Source organism: Balaenoptera ricei, chromosome 3 (genome assembly GCF_028023285.1).
Source record: "Balaenoptera ricei isolate mBalRic1 chromosome 3, mBalRic1.hap2, whole genome shotgun sequence".
NCBI lineage: Eukaryota > Metazoa > Chordata > Mammalia > Artiodactyla > Balaenopteridae > Balaenoptera > Balaenoptera ricei.
This window is the reverse complement of record NC_082641.1, coordinates 4,287,242-4,302,793: the sequence shown is the minus strand read 5'-3', so window position 1 is coordinate 4,302,793 and position 15,552 is coordinate 4,287,242. Positions and strand designations below refer to the sequence as shown.

The window sequence follows — 15,552 nt, the reverse complement described above, 5'->3', positions numbered from 1 at the left end:
TGTCTGTGAGCAGAGGCTGTACACAGGCCATGGTCCCATTCCCTGCCATCTTGTGTCTGAGCGCCATGTAAGTGGTGACTATTTGGTATAAAATCTCTTTGAAACCAGACAAGTGATGCCCAAGATGGGATTAAAGCTTCCATCCAACTACTGACCTCCCGTGTGGGTCTCTCTGAGGATACTTTCCAAATTGATGAAGACCCCTCAGTGGCTTTGGTATAACTTTGAGAAGCGTAGGAATCTCATCAGAGATCAATTTACCATTTGTCAATCTTTCACATTGGAGACTAATTTCTCAGGTAGCTGACTCATTATTTTATAATGATTTTTTATCATAGCTCAGAGAGTGACGTTTACCAACTTTGTCTCTAAATTGGGGGGATATGTCTCTTTTGCAGCATATACACTGTCCTTTTACCAAAGTAATGAAATACTGAGTAGCTATTATATTTCTGTATATTAAAATTATAACTAAGTTTCTTGGTGAACTTAATAACAAGTAAAATCTATCATGAGGCAACAATTTCCAGGGATCGTTCTTATTCATGTTTCCCAGGCGGGTGCTTCTTGGTATAAAAGGTTGCTGCGCCTGATGGTGGGGAAGAGAGCCAGCCTTAATGATCATCTAATTCTCCTCCTTTTTCCTATCACAGAGGAAAACATGGAGCCAATAACTTAAAGGACTTGTCCAAGGTTACTGGATTTGGGTCCCATTTTAATATATTTTACAATGTGTATGCACGTGTTTACCTAAACAGAAATCTGCCAACGAATGAGTCTAGATGAGATCATTAACTTTCAAAAAATGATCTCAATAAAACCATCTAAGTTTGTAAATGCATGGCTCCAACTGGGATAACAGGAAGTCTGTTCTTTGTGTCAAGATGATTTGACATATTTAGACCCTGTTGCTGCTCTTTAGACTGTAGCTCAAGAACAGCTGATCCCTACTCTGTAGGCATTTGGTGGGAAATGAGTAATGGAAGTGAAAGAGAGTTGTTGATTTTCAACAAAGCCCTCAAACAGCCACATAGACATAAGGAAATCTGAAAGTTCTATCTTCTAAGCAGGCCTATTAAATAATCTTAAGTGTACACATGGCAGCAGCCCGACCACCTTTGTAAGAAATTCACCATCCCGGCAGGTCCCGGGCCCCAAGAAGCACCTGTTACATCTCTTTGTTAGAGCACAACTGGGTCAGAGCCAGCAAGTTAGAAATGACAAGGCTGGGACTGGAGACCCGAAAGAGCCTCTGAATTCCCAGGAGTGACAAGTTCTATCACCAGATTCCCTATGGGTTTGTATTCATGTGTGCTTGCGTGCATGTACATGCTGGAGAGAGACAAGCAGGATATATTTATACCCCAACCATTTTACCCACCTACCCACAGTCTTTTACTAAGTCCCAGTGTAGGAAGCCTGTGAAAGAAGGCAGCCCCAGCTGAAGTGGGTGGGGTGGAGCGCTGACCACCAGATGCCCCTCACACCTCTTCCTACGGCTTTTCCCCCAGTGCAGCCCTGACTTCAGTGGCAGCTGCTGTGGACGGTTGGGTGCAAGCACAGTTTCATCTCACGTTGGTAGAATCTATGAGGGTTAATTTTATGTGTCGGCTAGGCTAGGCTGCGGTGCCCAATTGTTTGGGCAAACACTAGTCCAGACGTTGCTATGAAGGTATTTTTTAGATGTGAATATCATTTAAATCAGTAGACGCCCCCATTCCTTAGGCAACCCCCCCACACACACACAACACTGGACCCTTCTTGCTTTGTGGCCACACAGCTGCAGGGCCCACCCCTGAAGAGGGGTGTGATGTGCCAGCAGCCATAGGCCCCGCAAGTGGGGCAGGCCTAAAACATCTGTCCTGGGTCCGGCAGAGAGGGAAACCTCTCCTGGTTTGTCAAAAGGGGGTGGTGGGTTTGATGTCACCGCTGCTTGGCCAGCTCCAGCATCCTCTGTGCTCCCGACTGGGGTCATCCTTGTTTTCCATAGTCATTCATAACACAGCACGCACAGGTGCAAGGTCAGGGTTGTGTGTCATCAGAGCTTGCCTCCCAGGAGCTCAGGGGATGAAAGTCTGACCAGCGCTCACAGCCCCCGTCTTTCAATGATTCAAAGACACATCAAACCCAGAAAAGCTGGGATAGTCACTCAGGTGCTGAAGATGCTGCACCCCGTCTGGAATTTGTACCAGCCTGGGACAGGCTGCAGCATGTTCTTCCCGTCACCACGGGTGGACCGGCCGTGCCATCAGAGGGGGACAGCAAAGAGGACAGCCCCACGGGGTGAGAACGACAGGCTGATAGGACGGGTGCCAAGCGAGGCAACACGGCCTAGTCATCTTCTTGGTGGCAGGGTCCAACCGGGCGGGGGACACCCTCAACGTCCTGAGTGTTAAGACATGGGAAAGAGACACAGTCACCATGCCAGGGGCCACGCTAAGAGGACACACAGATGGGAGACAGGGCCTACGCACCCACTCACCCTGATTCCTCTGGTCTCGGGGACATTGCCCAGGGAGGGCGTGTGCTGCCAGCTGAGAGCAGGGGCACAGCTGGGACACATGGCAGAAGGTCCGGTCTCTCCACCCGAGCCCCTCTGACTCTCCTCTCCACTGTCTCGAGGCCTGGAAGACCCAAGGACCTTATGAGTGTTTCCTAGAAATCTACGGCTGGACGGCACACCACACATCACACCCTGACAGCCTGGGAAGTCTATGACCTTTCACAGCGGGTGAAACCGCCTAGCACAGAACCCACTCCTGTCTTTTTTTTTTTTTTTAATTAATCTTTTGATCCACTTTATGTTGGTTTTTATGTTCCTTTGTATTCCCATCTGTTGAATTGTTTTATATGTATATTTTTTTCCAGATTGTGTTCCATTATAGGTTATTACCAGATATTGAAAAGACTTCCCTGTGCTATACAGTAAATCCCGTTGCTTATCTATTTTATGTATTGTAGTTTGTATTCTTAATGCCTGTGAATACATTGGCTGCTTATGTGATGAGGCTCTGCTCTCTGCCTTCTGACGTGTAGGTGTCAAAATAAAAGCCACACAGAGTGGTCAGAACAACCACACTTTCAAGGGCAGGGCTCAGTGCCCCACTTAGAGCAGGTGTGGTGGATTTCAGGGGGATCATTTTCCGGTTCCAGAGTTAACTCCCAGACAATACCTCCCAGAGGGATATAGAATCATAACCTATGGGATATTTTATTTTGTTACATTGATTGTGTTCGCTTCAAATTTACATAATAATTAGATGGCATTTAAAACTCATTCAATATCAATAAACTTTGAAATAATACTTCAGTATTAGCAAAGTGCCTAAAGAAAACAGCACACAGATTGAAAGATATTTGCGGAGCCTAAATCTTAAGGCAATTTATCTGGTTCCTACTTGGAGGGGACTTGGAGTGTTCATTTTATTCCATCTGGAAGAAATCTAAAACATTTGCTTTTCCATCCCCATCAATTGCCTTCCTCCCCTTTGAGGTCCCAAACCATTACCCCAGATTTCCTTTTGGGTCTTTAGCTGAAGATAGTATTTAAGGTGAGGGTTTCAGCCATTTTGGCAAGTTACTCAGCTCCCCTGGGTCTCTCCCATGTATACTTGTTATTAAATTTTTGTTTGCTTTTCTCCTGTTAATCTATCTCATGTCAATTTAATTCTTAGACCGGCCGGGAAAACCTAGAAGGGCAGAGGAAACTGTCTTTCTCTTCGACAAAAAGAATGTACATGTGAGATGAGAGAGGGTTACCTTTGAAACAGGTTTAAAATAAACATTTTATTTCTTATTAATTTAGGTAATTATGAAAGGGTTTTAGAACATCTGCCACTGAGCAGATACACCTTGAAGTTTAAAAATGGCTGGCAAAGAAAAGGACGTGTACAGTATAGCAAATGTACAACCCAAATGCCATGCACCAATCCTCTCTCCACGCACGATCTGGGTACCACTGATCTGAAGCCCCTCCCCTACACCTGACTGGCCTCAGAAACCTTCCAGTACAGCTAATCTCACTGGGAGCTTCCGGAGATTAAGTCCCGGGACATCTTCTACTCAAAAGGTAATTCAGAACCGTTAATATTACATTTCTTCCAGAAATGATGCCTCCTGAGAGTTCGGTAAACATGTTTGCTGGGCCAGGAGGAGACAGTTAGGTAAGACTAACCCTTATCTCTAGGCCCTGCTGAGTTTCCCGACCACACTTACCCATATTCTTTACAGACATCTCTAGTGATAGCTCTGTTTGGGGAGCATGCCCTTTATTAAATTCTTAAGGTAGCAAGAGGGAAGTAAAAAGAGAGGCTTCCTGAATCTTCTGTTTCTTAAAAATAATCAGCCTAAAATAATCCTCATGCCAAAGAGACACGTTTGCCGGGGGTTGGTGGGGTGAACAAGCTTTGCTCCCCTACACTTGTCAGCCTGCTCACAAACTAAAGACTCAGAAGTACTGGAAATGCACTTGTTTAAATATCATCAGTGATACTTAAGTCATTTTAGTATTAGTCTCTAAACTCTTATTTTAAACACGTGAAAAAACAATCTTAAGAGGAAAGAATGCTGGATTTGGTTTTGAAAAATAATGTTGTACAGTCTGCCATCATGTGTGCTACTCAACAGTAAATAAGTGAAAGGCAAAGAGAAAAACGTCTAGAACAGCTGTCTTCAGCGCTCGGCAGCCATTGGTGAGCAAAGCAAATTAAACTTCACCCTTATTCTCAAGCTGGATACTGTCTGAAATATTCCACTTGTTCTTCTCAATGTTCATTGAAACTTCATGGCTCGGTTCCCTTGCTCATACTGTTCTGGTTGTTTGGAGTCTCATTCTCTCTCTTGCTTAAACCACGCACATTACTCAAGAACCAGTTCAAATGTCTTCTTGGGGAGACCGTCCCTGGTATGAGCTTCGCTCTGCCCTGCTCCCCGACAGACCTCTGGCTGGTTCATCACAGAACTCCTGGTTGCCTGGCATCTTATTTCATGACTGGGAAATATTTCACAGACTCTAATAAAGGACCATGTGAAATTTCAGAAAGTCTCCTGTGCTTCCTTTTGGAGTTACATAGTAAATGACTTGGGTGCTACGGAAAGATGCATTTATATTGTTTGCTCCACTAGAATATGATTTCTTAAAGGAAGACTTGCCTTATTCAACTTTTCTTTTCCTCCTCCTTCTCCCCCATATTCCTCTTTGAATGTAATGAGTATTCAATAGCTGTTGACTTTTTTCTTAGACTTTCTTAAGTTACATTGCTCACACTTTTGTCTTTAATTCAAGGTATTCTTTTCTGCCAGCCCATCTTTGGCAGGTAGAATAAGGCCCCACTCCCCTGCAAAGATGCCCAGGCCCTCAGCCCTGGAACCTGTGAGCCTGTCACCTAAGTGGTCAAAGAGACTTTGTAGGTGTGATTGAGGTCATCGACCTTGAGATGGGGCAATTATCCTGGGTTATCCCAGAAGGCTCAGTCAAAACATAAGTTCTTAAAATCAGAGACCCTTTCCTGGCTCTGGTCGGAGATAGATATGGTGACAGAAGAAGGTCGGAGAGAGGCAATGTGAGGATTCACCCCACCATGGCTGATTCTGAAGATGGAGGATGGGACCAGGAAGCAAGGGATGCAGGCAGCTTCTAGAAGCTGGAAAAGACAAGGGACAGATTCTCCCTGTATTAATCTCCCAGGGCCATCATAACAAATAACCACAAATGTGGGTAGCTTAAAATAGTAGTAAATTATTGTCTCCTGGTTCTGGAGGCTGGGAGCCTACATTTAAGGTCTTGGCAGGGCCATGCCCTCGCCATGCTCTAGGGAAGGACCCTTTCTTGCCTTTTGCAGCTTTTGGTGGTTGCTGGCAATCCTTGACATCCCTAGGCCCGTAGATGCATCCCTCCATCCTCTCTACATCCTTCCTCACAGTGCTCTCCTGTGTCTCTCTATTAGCTTAATTCTCTTGTAAGGTCATCAAATGTTGCTTTATGCCCCCCCCCCCAATTCAATATGACCTCATCTTAATTTCACTGATCACATCTATAAAGACCCTATTTCCAAAAAACGGTCACCTTCTGAGATTCCAGGCAGACATGCATTCTGGGGGGGACACCATTCAAGCCGGTTCACCCCCTTAGAGCCTCCAGAAGGAACAGAGCCCTGCCAGCACCTTGATTTTCATCCAGTAAGAACCATTTTGCACTTCAACTTCCAGAACTATAAAATAATAAATCTGTGTTGTCCAAGTCATGACCTCTGTGGTAATTTGTTCCAGCAGCTGTAGGAAGCTATAGATCGTCCAGGCTGGGGTCACTGATTTTGTCTTATTGTCAGCCATACATGTTCCATTTATCCTGTGCTCTCTTCACTCACCAAAGACAACATATTTTGAAATATGACAGAATAACATAATTCACTGCAGATGATCTCTAGTAAATTCCAGTAAAAGGCACAATGAAGTTGTCAAGTTCCCCTGTGTTTCTTGTTATAGGTAAAGTACAAATGGCTATGTTATTACCATAGCATGCATTGCTTTGAGACCATAAAACTGTACCATCCTCTGAGCATCTTGGATTTCATATACTGAGCTACTCAACTCCGATTCCCCCCACACTCTTACTGTCCTTCCTCAGAACCTGCCCAGTCACGGTGAAGAACAGCAGCAAACCGGGAGATTTTTCTTTTGTCACAGCCAAATCTGAGAAATTCAGATGATACATATGGACACCTTTCCCATTTCACACACAAAATAATGTGAATAACAAAGTAGTGTAGCTGTGGCTGAACTATTACCTGCCAAGGATAGACATGCCTTATACTAACCTTTAAAATAAACATTCATGCATTTACAAACACTGCTATGAAGATACCATTTAATCCTGCCCATTCTTTTCCATCCCGGCTGTTCCTGCATGTTAGTTCAACCAAGGAATTTTTTTTTTTAAGCCAACAAACAAAGCACACAGCATCAGGAGGGGAAGGCGGGCACATGGCTGGGGACTCGGAATTTGACAGGTATGGTCACACTGTCAGGTATGCTATTTTGATGGCTGCACCCCCTAAACTGCCTGAGAACATGTGGGACTGGGGTCCTTAGGAGATGGTGAAGTCCCATAAAATAGTCTAAGTCTTTGTCTAATGGCATGTCACAATAATTGATGCTGGGTCCTTATCTTTCATTCCTCAATTTAGAATTTTCATCTCATGTTACTTGATTGAAATTTGAGGATTATGATATAGAATTATAACATGTTCTTTCAATACAAAATATTAATAGTTTAAAACACAGCATCTTTCTTTCAAAAATCAGAGGAAATAAATTAGGAAGAATTTGGAAGGCATTATGCTGTTTGGAAGGTATGATGCTGTTAGGAGCTAAGGGCATTTTTGCCTCAGAATTTTTGACATTATATAGGACATATGTATGATCATATATATGTGCAAAGAGATGGCAGCATACTGTGTATATTTTCAGACACATATCACAGAAAATGGCATTGGATAAATTCCTCATTGCTGTGTGTCTGTTCAGGTTCAATGAATTTCTATATTAAGCCCCGCAAATGAGATCAGAACTCTTACCAAATTAGCAAATGCAGAGCAATGGATAAATTTCATCTTTGACATGGTCTCTTGGGAGACTTCTAGGCATTTTAATATGAAATGAAGAGCAAGGTAATCTTCACGGTGAACCCAATTTGCCTTTGTGTCCCCACCAAAGCATGTAATAATATTTATTCGTGCTAGATTAACGGTCCGGTGGATTCTATTGTGCAGAAAGAAATGAGAAAAATCATGGGCAGGGTCTCAGAGCTCTGGAAGAAGCTCAGTCGGGGTCCCTGTGGATGCAGCTGTCTCAGCTTATTTCACGTGTCCAGGGGGTCCCTGACCCACTGAGAGAAGGAGACGGTCCTGGTCTTCACTGTGGCACCCAGCATGTCCCTAGCTCTGGAAGGCTTACTGGTCTGGGGTCTTTTGGAGGCAAGATGGTTGTAAAACTAAAGTCTAGTGTCATTTGCAATACATGTTCATACCAGCGCTTTGAGGCTGTGAGTGGAGAAGTGGGTGACAAAAATGAATGTCCCCATGCTTGTCTGTCCCAAAGCAGGTAAGCATGCTGAAAGATTGTCACATTTCCCTCAGGCTAAGACTCACACAGTGACAGCTGGCTTCAGTCTCCTATTTTCCAGAGAGACAGGGTTATCAGTAGTGCCACTTTATTTTTTTAATTTATTTTTTATTGAAGTATAGTTGATTTACAATGTTGTGTTAGTTTCAGGTGTGCAGCAAAGTGATTCAGTTTACATATATATGTATATTCTTTTCCCTTATAGATTATTATAAAATATTGAGTATAGTTCCCTGTGCTGTACAGTAGGTCCTTGTTGGTTATCTATTTTATACATAGTAGTGTGTATATGTTAATCCCAAACTCCTAATTTATCCCTCAGTGGTGCCACTTTGGAGGGAGAGGATCCAGTGTAAGTGTCAGCTACGCCCCTCTGGTGGAAGGCTGGGTGGTCTTTGTGCTGGGCTCTGGCCAGGTGTGGCCAAGGCCAGGGCCAGAGGGCTGACCACCGGTCTCTGCTGTTTGCTTTGTCTTTTATAGGTAACGTTGACAAACTCTGGGATTTTTTTGAGTCTTGTTCCTCCTTTCTAAATTAGGAGTGATATTGCTTTCCCTAACTATTCTCTACCTAATTATTTTCCCAAACGATTTATTTGTTAGTTAGTTCCTTAAAAATCACATGAAAATATATTAACAACTGTAAATTCTCTGCTAATGTGAGGTGAGGTATTACTATCACAGTATTTGTATCTCAAAAATAAAAATAAAAACAAACCCTCCCCTCCTATCAGTAAATTAGAATTTATGATTCTCACTTCTCAGACTCTTAGGAAAATCGAACCATAGAGAGATCGATCATCTTGCACCAGGTTATGGAGCGTGGTGATGTGAAAGGTGCCAGTGGTGCCTCTTCTCTCCTTTCTAACCCTGTGGGAGACACAGGTGACAGGGGCCATTATCAGAGCTTACCTTTGGGCAGGTAAAATTGTTGATGCCTTTAGATGTCTCTAATTACCTTAAAAGATATTCTAAATTGCCAGATATATTTTTCAGCAGAATGGACTCTAAATCGATTTTAGAAGAGTTTGGCTGGTCAGGCTGAAAGTGGATCATTAGACCGGCTGTCAAAAGTGGTTGGGAGATCGGTCTTTAAAATGACAATCGCTAATATTAATCTCAGGCCTCGTCTCAGGAGACTCACAGCACAATCCAGGTATTGATCTTATCGATGTTCATAAAAACCCTGAGGAAGAAGGAATAAAACAAGCCCAGACTTTCTTTTCTGATATTTGCAAACGAAGCAACTGACAAAGGATTAATCTCCAAAATATACAAGCAGCTCATGCAGCTCAATATCAAAAAAACAAACAACCCAGTCCAAAAATAAGCAGAAGGCCTAAATAGACATTTCTCCAAAGAAGATATACAGATTGCGAACAAACACATGAAAGGATGCTCAACATCACTAATCATCAGAGAAATGCATATCAAAACTACAGTGAGGTATCACCTCACACCAGTCAGAATGGCCATCATCAAAAAAATCTACAAACAATAAATGTTAGACAGGGTGTGGTGAAAAGGGAACTCTCGTGCACTGTTGGTGGGAATGTAAATTGATACAGTCACTATGGAGAACAGTATGGAGGTTCCTTAATAAACTAAAGTAGAACTACCATATGACCCAGCAATCCCACTACTGGGCATACACCCTGAGAAAACCATAATTCAAAAAGAGTCATGTACCACAATGTTCATTGCAGCTCTATTTACAATAGCCAGGACATGGAAGCAACCTAAGTGTCCATTGACAGATGAATGGATAAAGAAGATGTGGCATATATATTCACATATATACAATGGAATATTACTCAGCCATAAAAAGAAACGAAATTGAGTTATTTGTAGTGATGGACCTAGAGTTCGTTGTACAGAGTGAAGTAAGTCAGAAAGAGAAAAACAAATACCGTATCTTAACACATATATATGGAATCTAAAAAATTGCTACTGATGAACCTAGTGGCAGGGCAGAATAAAGACGCAGACATAGAGAACGGACTTGAGGACATGAGGAGGGGAAAGGGTAAGCTGGGACGAAGTGAGAGAGTGGCATGGACATATATACACTACCAAATGTAAAATAAATAGTTAGTGGGAAGCAGCCGCATAGCACAGGGAGATCAGCTCGGTGCTTTGTGACCACCTAGAGGGGTGAGATAGGGAGGGTGGGAGGGAGGCTCAAGAGGGAGGGGATATGGGGATATATGTATGCATATGGCTGATTCACTTTGTTGTACAACAGAAAGTAACACAGCATTGTAAAGCAATTCTACTCCAATAAAGATGTTAAAAAAAAAAAAAAAAAAAAAGAGAGACAGTTAAGGCTGGGACCCAACAGGGTGGGGCTGCCTCCTCCAGGCTTCTCAGGATGGGGGTGCTCATCGTCTGGGTTCTGGGCGGTAGTGCAGGTCCCTCCTGAGTCGAGGTGGGTCATGAATATTCATGAGATCCAGACACTCACCCTCAGGGGAGCACAGCCCCCTTTGTGCCTCAACAGCTTCCAGGTTTCATATTTAACTTTGGCAGTATTCAGTCCTTTGATTTTTTTTTTTTTTTTAAGGTAACATTGTTTATAGAAGAGCCCTAGTGCTTAAATAATTTGTGGATAGGAATGTGAAATTAAAAAGACTCTGAATTTATGCCCACCGAGTGGAAGACATCTGCTCCTGGGAAAACAAAGGGCTATAAATATCAGTATTAGACAAGAATTCCAGTCTCTCCTCCCCCTCTCGGGCATTTCAGACTCGGGATTTAATGATCGGCAAGACCAAGTTCTGCCAATTAGTCCTCTACCCGTGGAATATGGCGGCTTGATTATTTCCAAGCCTTTAATGTCCAATTATTTACAGAACATTTAGTCGAGGGCAGAGAGACAGTGAAAGAGGCTCATGAGCTTCAGGCTCTTTGTAAAGTAGACTTCCTGGCAGGGGGAGCCTGAACGGACCTGCTCCCAGGAAATCGCGGTGGTTTTTCTTTCAACCCCCTGCACAGCATCAAACATAATTATCTCCCAGCCTGGTATAGGGGAGATGCTAGGATAGAGTCGCGTGGATTGTTAGTGTGTTACTCTGATTTTTCATGATGACTCTTTCTCAGCCGCTACTTTCATTGCTGCTGACAAGTACTGATTAAAGGACACAAAGAAAGCGTATATTTGAAGGTTTGGGAGCTAATGTTTGCCAGACCCTGCTATTCTCAGCTAAGTAGATGTGCTCTCTATGTGTGGGAGGGAATGGTGCCAGGGAACAGACAGACACATAGGTTCTGTACATCCTCAAAGTTATTTCCAGATTAAAACCTAGAAGTGTGAGCAGTAGAGCAGAGAAGGTGGAGAGAGAGGTAGATTTATGATCATGAATATTTTTAACAGCTTTATTGAGTTATAATTCGCATACCAGACAATTTGCTCATGAGAAGTGTGTGATTCGATGGTTTCTGGTATATTCACAGACATGTGCAACCATCATCACGGTCACTTTTAATACCTTTTCATCACCTCAGAAAGAAAATCCATACCCTTTAGTTGTCACCCCCATCCCCTCTCCTCCATCCCCCATCCTTTGCCAACCATCAATCTACTCTCTGTATCTATAGATTTGCCTATTCTGGATGTTTCACGTAAAAGGAATCATATAGCACGCTTTCTTCTGTGACTGGCCTCTTGCATTTAGCATAATGTTTTCAAGGTTCATCCACGTTGTACCATGTATCAGGGCTTCATTCCTTTTTTATGGCTGAATAATATTATAGTGTATGGATAGACCACATTTTGTTTATCCATCTGTCCACTGATGGACATTTGTGTTGTTTCCATCTTTGGGTGTGATGAGTAATGCTGTTATAAACATTAGTGTACAAGATCCTGTGGGGTATGTGTGTTCATTTCTCTGGGGTATAGGAGAGGGATTGCTGGGTCGCACATGTTTAATTGCTTGAGGAACTGCCAGACCGTTTTCCAGAGCAGCTGCACATTTTACATTCCTACCAGCAGTGCATGGGAGCTCTGAAGGGTCATTCAGATTTCTATGTCCTTTCATGCCTTACATTCTGCACTACCCATCCCTGGCCATCCCATTCTCTCAGAGTGGGAGTAGGGCCACCAGGCACCAGCTCTCTTTGTCCTCCTCCTCCTCAAACTCCCTGAACAGACCTGGCAGAAGCACTATAAGTGAACCCCATCACTGGCTGGCAGGGGCTCTCTCATTGATCACATGACAGGGTGGATTAGGTGATTACTCCATTTCAGGTAAAGGGCTACTCCTGGTCCCACGCATCACCTGGACTTGCCAGGGCTGCCTCATTTCTGTCCTCTGAGTGGCTCTCTGAGGTGCAGTAGAGTATAGGCTTCCAGTGAGCAGAACTTCCTTCTGATGCCAGTTGAGCCTATTCTCTATACGTAACAGCAGTTGGTGATCCATCCCCTCTCAGCCTTACTTACCTCATTTACAAAAATGCTGGAACAAAAATAAAATAGCACAATGACTGACACAAGGTAACTCTCCATCCCTGTGAGTTTCCTTCCTTCCTTCTTTCCTTCCTTCCTACCTTCCTTCCTATAGAGCGAATGTGAGGTCATGGAACCCAATTGACTTATTCAGCTCACCCAATGGAAAGGAGAAAGGCTGGGACTCATTTTTTAGATTTTTATTTTATGTTGGAATATAGTTGATTAATAATGTTGTTTTTAGTTTCAGGTGTACAGCAAAGTGATTCAGTTATACATATACATGTATCTATTCTTTTTCAAATTATTTTCCCATTTAGGTTATTACAGAATATTGAGCAGAGTTCCCTGTGCTATACAGTAGGTCCTTGTTGGTTATCTATTTTAAATATAGCAGTGTGAACATGTCAACCCCAGACTATCTTTTTTGATGCAACAGAGTTGGGCTTGGGTGATGTTTTTATCGGTTGGAAGCATTAAATATGAGAAAACCCAGGGCTCTGGTGGATTGCTAATTAAATTTATTCATTATCTTCTTAAGTACTGAATTTCCTTGTAATATTAAAATGCTGGTGTTTTAGTTATTTTGTGACTATTATAGTCATATTTGCCAGTCTCACTTCGGTAACAGTTCTGTAAAATGCAAATTTCTGGCATCCACTGATCTAAACAGCAGGGATTGGGAAATTTTCCCCATAAAGCTCCAGATAGTAAGTAGTTTCATTTCGGCAGGCCCTACAGGCTCTGTTGCATTTACTCACTGCTGCTGTAGTAGGTGAAAGTAGACATAGACAGTGGTTAAGCAACAGGCATGGTCAGACTGTGCCTACCCCTGACCCAGAGGAGCGTCAGGGTGCCATGCCAACCCCCGGATACACGGGAAGTGGTCAGCTGGGGTAGAGACACCTCCTTCTCCGCAGAGGACGCAGGCAGCACGGCAGGGCTGAGGTAAAGTCACCATCTTCCCTTCTGCTTAAAGAGTCAGTGCTGATAATTTTCTTGAAGCCCAGGTCAGAAGCTGAATGTCAAAGGTGATGGGTGGTGTCACACTGTGAGGGTGGTGCTTAATAAGCGAATCACTAAAATCAACCCCAAAGAAGGGTATACATGTCCAGTATATTATAGCTGGAGCTGTGGCTCCTGCCAGGAAGAGCCACATCAGGTGACTTGAGTGGAACACTGAGTCTCCCAGACATGTAAGGAAGCCAACAAGGAAGACCAAGCTGGAGGAATGACTGAAGCCCAGGTAGAAAGCCATCAGGTGAGTCCTCACCACCTAGAGTGGAACCAAACTCTCCATGAAGGACTACCTCAGAGGAACAGTGGGACCCGGGATGGAGATGGTATTGGGAAACCGTGTAGAATTTCGTGAGCCTTTCTGGGCACCATTTAGTGCTTGCTTATCATTTAACTTATGACACATTCTTGTCAATATTCTTTCAGATTGAGTGGTTTTCTTGGAGTTTGACTGGAGGTTTGATCTTGTGAATCTTTGTATCATTAATGCAGAAAATATTTACTGGACCTTTCCTATTGCCAGACACTCTTCTGTGTGTTGGATCTCCTGGCAAAAGAATTACATACATGGTAAGACTCAGTAATAAGTAGAAGTTATGGCAACATCTTCCTTCCGTATCAATCGGTCTGGGAATTGTGTCTCGAAGGTAAATGGTTTGAACAAACTGGGACCTAAGGACACAAGGTTGGAGCGTTGGTATATTAGTCATCCATGGTGTGTAACAAATCACTCTCAAACTTAGAGCCTTCAACAGGTCCTCCCTCAGTGTCTATGGGTCAGGAATCTGGGATTGGCTTAGCTGGGTGGTCCTGGCTGAGGGTCTTCCCTGTGGCTGGGGAAGCAGTCATCTCAGGATTCAGCCGGGGCTGCTTCCGAGCTCACTCCCATGACTGTTGACAGACCTCAGTCCCCTGCTGGCTGTAGGTCAGAGACTTGAGCTCCTCACCATGTGGCCTCTCCTTGGGACTGCTCACAACATGGCAGCTGGCCCTTCCCAGAGCAAGTAACCTAAGAGAGAGGGAAAGAGCCAGATGAGAGCCCAAGCCATCTTATAACCTCACTTGGGAAGCGACAACATTACTTCCACCATAGGCAGCTGGTCACACCCCTCGTACGATATGGGAGAGGATTCACAGGGGTGTGAAAGCAAGGAGACAGGATTCATTGCAGCCCATCTTGGAGGCTGGTTACCACTCCTGAGATAGCATCGGATTAACCCATGTCCAGGCAGTTTCCAGACCCAACTTCAGGGAAGGATCCTGATGCTTGAGAATAGAAGGAGACGGGGTCAATGTTTCTGGGGACAGGGGTGACCTCCCTGCTGTGGGCCATCCCTAAGGCTGAGCTGAAGGGCAGCACATCATCCTCTGTTCCCCAGGGGAAGTAGTGCTAACACACACACCCAAACATCAATGTACAATGAAAGCAATCATTCTCTGCAGGTGAGAAAACATGCACAGGTATGTGGACTCTGTGTGACCTGACAAGGGAGGGAAATTGGTAAGAAGAACAGACATTGTTGAAATGGGAAATAACCTGTTAGGAAAATTCTAAGACATTGGTTGTAGACAGGGAAAAAATATTTGTCAGTTGCAGACAGCACAGACAATGTAGCAAAACAGATACAGGAAAGAAATAAATGCTACTTTGTAAAGTTCACCTGGAGCACAAAAGCTGATGTTTCTCTGCATCAGACAAATTCCCTGGCTCTTTGATAATGAATGTCTGAGCAATCCCTCCTCTCCTTAAACCCACGGATCTGTTCCCTGGGGAACAGATCAGAGGAGAGCCTCTTACAATAGGTGTGAGCTTCCCATACAGCCATCTGTGAATTATCTCCTGCTGAACAAAACAACCACTTCCCTCAGTCTGTGCCTCCATCTGCCTCTGAACTTGCAATAAGGAGATGACATGGAGAGATACACACTCTGTCAGGGGAAAAATCAGGGTGCACTTCTTCTGAGGGCCA

The 15,552-nt window shown here is 43.7% G+C and overlaps 1 long non-coding RNA gene across 1 annotated transcript in view; it reads right to left on the bottom strand.

Annotated features, from left to right (window-relative positions):
- Nucleotides 1-13,559: 13,559 nt before the first annotated feature.
- LOC132363519 (uncharacterized) overlaps nucleotides 13,560-15,552 on the bottom strand; it is a 41,266-nt gene continuing 39,273 nt past the window's right edge. Inside the window, exon 3 of the long non-coding RNA XR_009502590.1 lies at nucleotides 13,560-14,591. This is a non-coding gene — a long non-coding RNA (uncharacterized LOC132363519). The remainder of the gene's footprint in view (nucleotides 14,592-15,552) is intronic.